The sequence below is a fragment of the Osmerus mordax genome, chromosome 15 (genome assembly GCF_038355195.1).
Source record: "Osmerus mordax isolate fOsmMor3 chromosome 15, fOsmMor3.pri, whole genome shotgun sequence".
In the NCBI taxonomy this organism is placed as follows: domain Eukaryota; kingdom Metazoa; phylum Chordata; class Actinopteri; order Osmeriformes; family Osmeridae; genus Osmerus; species Osmerus mordax.
In genome coordinates this window covers 16,185,818-16,198,047 of record NC_090064.1, presented here as the reverse complement: position 1 = coordinate 16,198,047, position 12,230 = coordinate 16,185,818, and positions in this window count along the sequence as shown.

Genomic DNA, 12,230 nt, shown 5'->3' with positions numbered 1-12,230 from the left:
TCTCTCACACACACACACACACACACACACACACACACACACACACACACACACACACACACACACACACACACACACACACACACACACACACACACACACACACACACACACACACACACACACACACACTTTCTCTTATTCTTTCTCCCATTCTCTCTTTCTACAACTTTCTCCCTCTCTCACCCTCTCTCTCTCCCTCATTCTCTCTCTCTTTCACTCTCCACCCCTCCACTTCCCCCCCCCCTACTCTCCTCCTTTATTTTTTCCTCTTGACATGTGTCACAGTCAGGGCTCCTTCTCTCCAGGGATAAATGCCAGATTACATGCTGTAGTATTTTTATCCGTGCAACATTAAGGGAAAGAGCTTACTGTATCAAAGCCCCTGAGAAGATCACACACACCAGCAGAACATGGAGAAGTAGAGTGTAATGTGCCTCCTTTGATCTCTCCCCCCTACTCATAATTACCCCTGCGACACACACACACACACACACACACTCTCATACGCTTGTACGCACCCTCACACATGCCCACACGCAGTACACATGTAGATAGTACATACAGTACATGTATGAACAAGAGAGGGAGAGAGAGAGAGAGAGAGAGAGAGAGAGAGAGAGAGAGAGAGAGAGAGAGATGGGGGGGGAGGGATGGATGATAGATAAATAGAAGAATACATGTTTTGCCAAGATAACTGGATCTAGACCATTGAATGTTTACTATGTCTTTGTGTGTTTATACTTTTGACTGGGGACAACAACGCAACAATCATTCAGCCTATAGAATGTTGATAATGTCGGGCTACTTATTGATAGACAATTGCAGTTTAGCCAATAACTTAGTACATTTTGTTGAATGATTGAAGGTCTAGACAACAAACGTAATGATAAAATAATCACCAACTATCAACACGAAAATGAATGACAGATTGACAAGGCAATTTCCTATTCCGAGTTTGCCATTTCTCTACGCAAGAAAAAAATGTCAATGCAAGAAGCGCCATCTAGCGATCATTATGTGTCAGTAACAACGTCCCGGTCTGAAGACTCGGGTGTCATGTGACCGGCTGTCCGCGCTGTAAGTAAGGAAAACTTGGCTTGGTCTTGGCTTCTGGTGTTCAATCTTTCGGATATTGAATGGCATCGATTGCTCTACAGGACTTTGATCATCATTTGATGCCCCTCTCGTGGTTTATTGCTTTAATAATATACCAGTCCCACCACAATACTAGCTCAACAGCGCACACGGAGAGAAAACAGAACATGTGTTCGCTTTTGCTCCAAGCTTCAGACTTGAACCCCGGACCGGGTAAGTAAAACTAACTTGTTCAGCTGAGAGCTCATTTTTGCTGTGTGGGATTGCCAGAGCTAACCAGTAGCCTATGAAGGGCGAAAATACAGGGTGTTGATATCACAGCCTGGAAACATAGCTAGCTCTACATAAGAAGTTATTACCCTGGCCTGTGCCTGTGGCGTTTCTGCAGCTATATTTTAGCAGTTTTAGCTATCTATTTATCTATCTCTCAACGAGCTATTGAGCTCATGTTCTACTGTAGGTAAAGGCGTCTGTGGCTAGCTAGTTAGCTAACATTAGCTTCACTTTTCGCCACAAAACTATATGCCTAAACCGTGCAAAGAAATCTTCGGGAACAAGACGCACATTTTGACACTGACACTGTGTAGTGCAAACATTGAGGGAGTAGATAAGGTGGGAAAATAATAAGTAAATAAATGTAACTTGTTTAACTACATGCTCTTGTGGTTCTTCCCTTTGGCACATTTTGGTTGTTCACAATATGTGCTTCATGTTTTGGCTACCCGCAATGTTTTTTGGGGCTATGTTGTTGTTATCAGTGACCTATGCACTTTGTAAAGCTTTCTCTTGGAAGTCGCTTTGGATAAAAGCGTCAGCTAAATGTAAATGTATGAGAGAGAATATAGGTTGTGCCTACCCATTAAAGTGAGGCGAGAAACAGAAGGGAAGTCACAAGGCAAGAAAACAAAAATATAAGCTCGTGTTAGCTTGTGTGACGTTTCAGTAGCTGAGCGACATCCAGCCTGGCCCTTTGTAAACACTCCCTGCTTGACCCGTCGAAGGGCTGGATCGATAGGAGGCCATCTGGAACGTTGTCCGGCGCAGCCTCGATCCCCTGAAGAGGTTAGCTCCACTTCAGCAGGTCAGGTTGGAGGACCCAGAGGGAGGAGGTTTGAGTGTGTCTGTGTCTGTCTGTGTGTGTGTGTGTGTCAGTGTGCAAAAGGAGGATAGTTTGTGATCAAGAGAGACTGACACAGAAAGGGTGGGCGGGGAGATGGGAAATGCTCTTGATGTGTGTGTGATTGAGATGTTGAGAGGTTGAATTGGTTCTAAATGTCTTCTAGGTTAAATCAATAATGACCCATTCAGGGAGTTAATCATGCTTGACCTGTTAGTCTCCTCCAATCAGGGCTGACCAGGAAGGAGGGTGCCCCTGGAGTGTGTGTCTGTCTCCTCCAATCAGGGCTGACCAGGAAGGAGGGTGCCCCTGGAGTGTGTGTCTGTTCCTTGGTGTGTGATACCTGGTGTATGCTATTTGGTGTGTTACCTGGGGTGTGTGTTACCTAGTGTATGTTATCTGGTGTGTGTGTGTATAATCTGGTGTGTGTTACTTGGTAGGTTTGTGGCTGTTGTGACTTTTTTACGAAAATAGTTTTTCAACCTTTTGAAACTTGTTTCACATCCAGTGAAATTAGAAGAGGGAACAGCAAGGAGTAAAGCAGAGCAGAGTACAGTAGAGTCATCAAGTACTCATCAATGATACAAACCTTTTTTTTTACAAACCTTAAAATGTAAATTTCTTCAAACTTTCAAAGTAAGAAAAAGAAAATCAACTTTTTTTCTAACCTTTTTAAAATATATATTTTCTAAAACAAATTCTTAAACTGTTAGAAAGGTCTTTTATTTAACTTTCTCTGGGGGTGAAACAGGTACGGGATGGGAGGTTGAGAGAGAGAGAGGGGAGGGGTAGCAACTACTGGGGATTAGAAGACCAAATATACTGGTGTGTGTGTGTTCGAGAGAGAGGGCAACAGTGATTGAGGGAGAGGAAGGGAGAGAGAAAGAAAGAACAATATATATATATATATATATATACAGTACTGTGCATAAGTCTTGGGCACCCAAGATTTTTTACACAAATAATGTCTTATACTGTATTTCTTCAATTAAATGCTACAGCTTTTCTTGAATTACATGTTTCAGTGAGGGCGGTGTGTACACGAGGGCAGCTTTTATTATTAATATTATTTAATCGTAATTAAGAACAACACAGGAATTGCTCAAATCAGTTTATTAATTAGTAGGCGACATCTCTGGTGTCTCGTCGGTGAGGAGGCAGGATACCAATAGTGATGCAGAAAGTTTTGTACCGTACCTATTTGTAGTAAAAATAAATTAGAATTATAGTAAATCTAAATTTAATCTTGTTGCATTTTTTTGTTTAAGTGTATCAGATTTGAATGCAACGTTTAATCAAAGAAATATAATAATATTTTTTTTTTTACTGGTGCAGCATTATAAAAGTGCAATTTTGCTAAACTTTTAGTTACATTTTTTAATTTCATTATTTCTTAAAGCATTTTTCCTTAACCTTTTTTAATTTTTTATTGTGCCTAAGACTTTTGCACAGTACTGTGTGTGTGTGTGTGTATATATATATATATATATATATATATATATATATATATATATATATATACTGTATATACATATACTATCATAGACTGTATTCTGTATAGACGTGTTGGCCCTCTGGTGTTCAGGGAAGTGTTTACAAGGTTTGTTTGCAAATCTGTATGGAAGGAAGCAGAGAAGCACGGGCTTAAGGAAGATGGCAGCAACAACCCAAACTGAAGCTTCCAGCTTCATGTTGTGTTTTATAGGACTTCTGTAAGTCTAAAACCTGCATGGAGACTAGAGCTGCTGGTAAAGGAAGACAGAGCTGAGCAGTGATCACTAAATCACCAAATTAAAACATGGAATGTAATATATTTTTTAATATCTTTCTGCACCCACCAAGGCAATAAGCGTTCTGTACGTAACACCTGGCCCCCAAATGAACCAGTCATCTCAGGACAATAATCCATGACCAGTCTGATCATACTCTCAATTCAATTCTCAATTCAATTTCGACAACCTCCATCCAACCACTCTCTCTTTCCCTTTAACGCTCCCTTCCTGGTTCCCTGGCCAGGATTACAAAGACATCAGTAGTTGGTTTGTGAGTGTGTGTGAGAGAACGGGAGACAAGATGGAGAGGGGAGAGAGAGAACTAGGGAGAGAGAGAGAGCTGGAGAGAGGGGGAGAGCTGGAGCGAGGGGGAGAGCTGGAGCGAGAGAGAGCTGGAGCGAGAGAGAGCTGGAGCGAGAGAGAGCTGGAGCGAGGGGAAGAGAGAGAGAGAGCTGGAGCGAGGGGAAGAGAGAGAGTCCAACACGGACTGAGAAATCATGCTGGATGTAGAGCAGCCGTTGTGACAGGAACCCTGAGGACAGAGGTCTCGTTTCTAGTGGGGACCTAATGGAGGTGACGCCATGCTGTCGATTCTCTGGTTAATTAGATGACGTGTCATTTCAGCTCCAGGGAGGAAGCTGAGAATCAGCCAGTTCCGTTTGAATAATTACACAAGGCTGAGACCACACTCTGTCACACCATGCCATCTAATGTGCATTCACCCACTGCAGTGTGTAACAATAATATATTTTTATAATTGTAAAAAAAATTATGACTGAATTGAACTGGTCATCTAGTTAGTATGAGGTTCATGTTAAGGCAAGATTTAGCCTCTAGTTTCACGTCAGGTCCGCTCTCTGCATCTTGACCTCAAGTTGACTCATCAATCAGCTGTGTGTCGGTCATTGACTCACAAAGTGTTTTATCAAATGCGTAAGACGACGGCGTGGCAAGAGAAAGTGTGCCTCCATATTCCTCTTGGTAAACACGCTACGGGCTGGAGTGAACACACTGGCAATCGAAGCTCTCCGAATGCTTTCTAATAGTCACCATGAAGTGGAGAGGCCTCTCCCGCAGTCTCCGTTTGCCGGAAATTGTTTCATCTTGCATCTGGCCACACTCCATCACAACAAAGCATTCAGAACGCATACGGATCATCAGAGGGAAGAAATAACAGGAGAGTCCATCCAGCTCTCCTCTACACAACATCCAGCTCCATTTGAAAATCCATTAGGTGAAGCTTTGAGGCCGGAGAAGAGAGAGCCATTAGAGTGTGATTAAAGGGATGATTCATTGGAGAACACGGTCTCTTGTTTTGAAGGAAGGTCTGAGTCTCGACAAAGAGAGGCATGAGAGAAAGTAGCCTCTGTTCCCCCGACACACACACACACACACACACACACACACACACACACACACACACACACACACACACACACACACACACACACACACTCTCAAACACACACTCACACACACACTCTCAAACACACACTCCTTCGTCTCTAACAAAGGCTGGGTCGGACACAATGAAAGCAACTCAAGCCTCCACAGTGGAGTAAGGAGGAGGGGAACACACGCACACACGCACACACTCTCACACACGCACACACTCTCACACACGCACACGCACACCACTCCCCACACAGGAGGGGAAGAGAAGTCGAGAGAGCATGGGGGAGGAGGAGGGGGGTTTCCTTGTGGAGTTTGTGAGTGTCAAATGTTGCACATAGAAATGAACCCTGCACTCATCATCCTTCCTCATCCATCCCTCCATCTAACCTCTGTTTCTCCATCTAACATCTGTTTCCCCCTCTCCTCTCCATCTCTCTGTTTCCCCCTCTCCTCTCCATCTCTCTGTTTCCCCCTCTCCTCTCCATCTCTCTGTTTCCCCCTCTCTTCTCCATCTCTCTGTTTCCCCCTCTCCTCTCCATCTCTCTGTTTCCCCCTCTCCTCTCCATCTCTCTGTTTCCCCCTCTCCTCTCCATCTCTGTTTCTCCCTCTCCTCTCCATCTCTCTGTTTCCCCCTCTCCTCTCCGTCTCTCTGTTTCTCCCTCTCCTCTCCATCTCTCTGTTTCCCCCTCTCCTCTCCGTCTCTCTGTTTCTCCCTCTCCTCTCCATCTCTCTGTTTCTCCCTCTCCTCTTCATCTCTCTGTTTCTCCCTCTCCTCTCCGTCTCTCTGTTTCTCCCTCTCCTCTCTGTGTCTCGAGTTAAACCCCATTGGAAGAAACCCAGAGCGTCTCCTTTGGAAAGTCATGGAACAGTTTCCAGAAGTGTTCAGCCCTTGACAATCTTTTGTCTGCTCCTCTCTCCAGGGGTGAAAGCTCAGCGCTGGGACCCAGAGTTACAGGTCGGGGCCCCCTCGGTTGGAGAGCACCGTGGAGTGGCTGGATTGATGATCTCCATATGCATAACAAGGGCGAGGAGGCTGGAGTCACCTGCTCCTGTAATGAGGCTTGTCCCCTGAAGCAGATGGATCCACTCAGAGAGCAGGGTGAGTGGGAAAGGCCAGTGCCGCCACAGACATCACACACCTCTCGTCCTCTTGACGCTACAGTCGTGACATCCGAATAGAGACACTCAGGAAGGAGAGATGAACTGTAGCACACAGGGCGACAGGCAGCGTTCGAAGGACTGTGCGTTTGGGGGGATAAAGAGGGAGTCAGGTGGCTGAGCGGTTAGGGAAGCGGGCTAGTAATCAGAAAGTTGCTGGTTCGATCCCCGGCTCTGCCAAATGACGTTGTGTCCTTGGGCAAGGCACTTCACCCTACTTGCCTCGGGGGGAATGTCCCTGTACTTACTGTAAGTCGCTCTGGATAAGAGCGTCTGCTAAATGACTAAATGTAAATGTAAAGACAAATGGCACATAAACAAATGGGTATTCTTCACTTTTCGATAAGAAGTCAAATGCTGAATTTAGCTCTCTTCTTTCTTCTCATCCTCTGCTCTCAGAGATGGCAGATATCCAGTAGGTGATTAGTCAACAGGATGGTCTGTTGGCAAAGTAAACACAGACAATGCTTATGCCAGGGTATCTTTTCTCAAACCTCCCACAGAATTTACAAACACAACTCTGACCGCAGTAGTAACAGAAAGTACAGTTATGGTTTGAGTTACCCTGCGCTTGCAGATGTCATGCGGTTTGACATGAATCATGAACTTAATTGCGTCTGACTGGAAATTATGGAAAACATATCATTGATACAAAAAAAAGAAGAAAAAAATACATGATTTTGAAAATATTTAATGATTGGAGCTAAAAATAACATTAACGAATATTTATGGACGTTTTTAGGCCAAATTAACTGTCCACACAGCACTCTAATATAAATGCACATTAGCATATATTATGATTTATAAAGCTATGCAAATGAGCTGCTTTAATTAAAGCTAAAATGTAATCTTTCTCCCTCAAGTTCTCTGTAGGCAAGTTAAGCGCTGCTCGCTGTCAGCTGGGAATTAACTCAACAAAAACTGCTGGAGAAGCTGAAGTTTTCTCGTCTCTCTAATTCCCTTCTGTTTTTCTGTTTCTGGTGCCTTGGGTCCAGCATCACCATAGGTTCTATCAGCTTGGGCTTTTCCCAGAGGTTTCATCTCAGTGCTACAACGCTAAATGTGATCAGACGTTTCTGGGTTGGCTAGATTCAGATGAGTGGCTGTTTTCACGAGAGGCCTTCGTTAACTTGTTCTGGGATAGTCCTGCTGTTGGCCTCACCTTGTCTGTCTGGTATAGTCTACTACAGTACTCACACACTCTGTGTGTGTGTTGGGGTTGTTGGTTGTGTTGTAATGTTCTTGTGACACACACACATCCCGGGGGACAGTTTAATTAACCAAGTCTCTTCATGCAACTCAGACCCAATTCTTATTATGACACATTGCAGTCCAGTGTGACAAATTACAGCTGCTGTTTGAAAAAAAAAAATCACTTTCCTTCGTTGCATAGTTGTATGTTTTGAGGAGATATGAGGTTTGGGTGATGTGTTCTACTGTAAGGGGATTAACCAGCACAAACAGCCTGGTGCATGTGGTTCCAGTTACCAGCAGCAGGGGGCAGTGTTAGACCAGAGAAAATCCTTAGGCTCTTACAATCAGAACGCTTGCCTCTTTCTCTCAATCTATCCCACCCATTTCTATTTTTCTCTCCCACTCTTGCTATCTCTCTCTCTCTCTTTTTCTCTCCCTCCCTCCCTCTCCCTCTCTTTCTCTCTCACGTTCTTTCTCATCTGAACTCTGATGAACACCGCTCAATTACGAGCTACAATGCGTGTAATTAGAAAAGAACAATATGCTGTTCATTTTTCATGAAAACATCCAATTGATTGGCTTTGGCACTTTGTTGTTGTTTTTGATGAAGTCGACTTGGAGCAGAGTAAACACCACACTCCCTACAGAGGGACTGATATGATATTATAGATACGAATACACGCATGTGCATGTCAGTGGTTTGTGTGTTTACATATATGTGTGTGTGTGTGTGTGTGTGTGTGTGTAACACATTAGTTGAACATACATTCTCACACACAGACTCAGTACCACTACTCCATTACACAGTACTGCTGCAAAAACAGACAATGAAAGAAATAGGAAGAGGAGAGAGACGGAGACAATGGAGAAAGAGAGTAAAGATTGTTTGGAGGGAAGTTGAAAGAGGAAAGAATGAAGAAGTGTGTTGCAACAGGGGAGAGGAGGTGAGAAGTGAAGAGGAAAGGAGAATTAAGGATAGGAGGAGAGGAGAGTAAAGTTCAGGAGAGGAGAGGTGATATGAGGAGATGTATGTAGAGGTAAGGAGAGGTGAGGAAAGAGGAGGTAGGAAGAGGTAGAGGTGAACACGTAAGAAAGAGAGGTGTTCAGTAGCGCTTCTGTGCTTTTGGGTGTGTGTGTGTATGTCGGGAGGGTGTTTAGCGGTGTGTGTGTGTGTGTCAGCAGGGTGTGTGTGTGTGTGTGTCAGCAGGGTGTTTAGCGGTGTGTGTGTGTCAGCAGGGTGTATGTGTGTGTGTCAGCAGGGTGTTTAGCGGTGTGTAGGCGCCCTCCAGCGTCTGTGTCAAGCGAGGGCTGATTTAAATATCGTAAACAAATGAAGCGGATGGAAGGTCATTGGTCATCCCAGGGCAGGATCATGTGCATAATTGGCTCTGGTGGTTTGAATTACAGCCTGCTGCTCTGCGAGAGAGACTCAGGGAAGGACAGAGAGCGATAGAAAAGTAAGGAGGGGGGGGGGGGTTGAAGGTTCAATTACAGTCAGATGTTGCCCGGCCCCTTAATCAGCATGTATTAGCCAATAGGAGCTCAGTGGCCCTTTTCTCTACGCCAGGTCGCCTCTCTACCTTGCCCCTGACACAGCACACTAGGCTCTCATATATGGAGAAAAGAGAGAGAGAAAAAGGAGAGGAAGAATGGGAGAGCAGGGGGAGAAGAGAGGAAAGGGGAGAGTGGGGAAGGAGAGAGGAAAGGGGACAGAGTGTGAAGGAGAGAGGAAAGGGGACAGAGTGTGAAGGAGAGAGTGGGGAAGGAGAGAGGAAAGGGGAGAGTGGGGAAGGAGAGAGGAAAGGGGACAGAGTGTGAAGGAGAGAGTGGGGAAGGAGAGAGGAAAGGGGAGAGTGGGGAAGGAGAGAGGAAAGGGGACAGAGTGTGAAGGAGAGAGTGGGGAAGGAGAGAGGAAAGGGGAGAAAGGGGGGAGAAGGAGAGCTGTGGTACAGGAAGCTCCGAGGACTGATGTCCTCTCCATTTTCTCTCCCAGGTCCAGTCCGACTCATAGGCACATTTACACACCATCACTCCCCAAGACCAATCTCAAACCAGGAACAGAACCATGAAGGCTTCATGTTAATCTTTCTGTATTTGTGTGTGTGCATGTTAGTGTGGTATTGTGTTAGCTCGTTTCTGTGGTAGTGTGTGTGTGTGTGTCTGTGAGTGCACAGAAGGATAAGAGCATGGTATATAAATCACAGGGGGGCTCATTGGGAGAAGGTCACTGTCTGACCCCTGCACCTCATTTTGGGCTACACGCACACACACACAACCACACACAAACACTCACACACACAACCCTCCAACCCTCACATGTAGAAACACACACACACCCCTCACACACACACACACACACACACACACACACACACACCAGTGGGAGCAGGTGCACACAGCCTCTGACAGGCTCCTGCCCCTCATTTCGGGGCGCTCTGGGTGATTCTCCAAACGTAATGGATTCTCCTCTATTTCCAGTCCCTGTGTCAGGACTCACACACTCCCTCACACACACACACCTGGACAGTAAAGCAGTAGGCCAGCGTGAGAGGAAGCAATCGTAAGGTAAACATCTTTCTTTATCCTGATATCTGCTTTAAAGTCCAATATGCAACGTGAATTTCTGCATCTTCATACGTCTGTACCTCAGGTAAATGTGTTTTGTTGGGTGTGTCAGCTTGTGTACGTGATACAGGAAGTGTGTTTATTGATGATCAGGTTTGTTCTGTGGCAACACTTTCATGCATGCAGAATGTGGCCTAGAACAATGTTTAGAGTGACAGGAGGAGATGTGTGTGTGTGTAAGCTCACCAGTGTGTGTGTGTGTGTGTGTAAGCTCACCAGTGTGTGTGTGTGTGTGTGTGTGTAAGCTCACCAGTGTGTGTGTGTGTGTGTGTGTGTGTGTAAGCTCACCAGTGTGTGTGTGTGTGTGAACACTCAGAAGAACACTCTTTATGATGACATTTAATGGAATACCTTTACCTGTGCTTGGAAAAATGTATGTGCATACCTGTGCGTGCGTGTGTGAACACAGATATATCTTCTCTGAATTTGAATCCGTCTGTGGGGGCGGTATAGGGGGAGGAGCCATCTGTCTGTGGGGGCAGTGTAGGGGGAGGAGCCATCCATCATATGCAATCATATGAGGAGCACAATTACTTCATCACGATTGGTTGGAGAGAGGAAGGTTCATTTGCATAGGGATGATTGACAGTTGAATCAGAGGCAAAATAACCTTTATCATGAAATGCAAAATGGGACCCGATCTCATTACAGCGTTTGGTTCAAAGGTTGGTCACGCTTTATAATTTTCAATACCTTTCTTCGCACACGTTCAAAATACACTAAAGAGGTTCTTTTAAAAGGTAAATCAGTCATTTACATTTATTCGTATAAAAAATAGACATTGATCAAAAAAATACCCAACCTCCAAATGGAATAAGCGCATTATACTTTCTAGTAAATATAGAAGCAAACAGATTATCATGTACTACGTTTCAAGAATATCTGGAAGTGGAAAATATCTGCTGGGTTTGGGAACAGCAAATGTTGTAATACAAGAGCAGGGATGTGTCTCTCTTTGAGTCTCTCTCTGTAGATCTCTCTATAGGCTGTGTTTCTCTATCTCTGTTACCTTCTCTCTCTCTCTCTCTCTCTCTCTCTCTCTCTCTCTCTCTCTCTCTCTCTCTCTCTCTCTCTCTCTCTCTCTCTCTCGCTCTCTCTCTCTCTCGCTCTCTCTCTCTCTCTCTCTCTCTCTCTCTCTCTCTCTTTGTCTCTCTCTCTCTCTCTTTCTCTCCTCTCTTTCTTTGTAAATAATGAACAGTGTGTTCATCGGCCTGTCTGTCTGAAGAGTGTACAGTACAGCAGACATGTTGACTTGGCACGCTCTCCACTGTCGCTCATTCTCTGCTTATCTTACTTCTCTGTTCATTTACACACCCTTCTCCGTTGTCCCTGCCTTCCCTCCTCTCCATGTGACCTTATGTGTTTGTGTGTGGGTGGAAAGTGAAAACACCTTAACTATCGAGGCTGAAGTGGAATGGAGACGTAAAGAAACCTGTGCACCATAGCCAGCTCACAATGCTACTTTACGTAGAAAGAAAAAAACGACATTACAGCAGTTTCTTTATGTTCTGTTTTGTTATGGATGTTAGTCCCCCGGGCTGAAACAAATTCATACAGTGTTTGTTGAACAGATTTACAGAATTACCAGAATTGTAAAACTGTAGGCTATTACGGTGGTTGTTTGGTAGGCTGACTGAAATTGAATAAGAGAACAAATGTTGATCATCCGAACAATTGGAGTGGATAGACGACTCATATACGAGGTGATAGCGACAGAAAGCGAGAACGTCAAGTTTCCTCGCTACATAGTCTGAACGAACTATCCTTAATTAGCTACTTGCTAAACAACAGTTATTGGAATTGCCTCAATCCGTATTTGAAGCAAAGTTTTCATAATAACCAGTTTTCCAAAAAATAAATTTCAAGCTTCT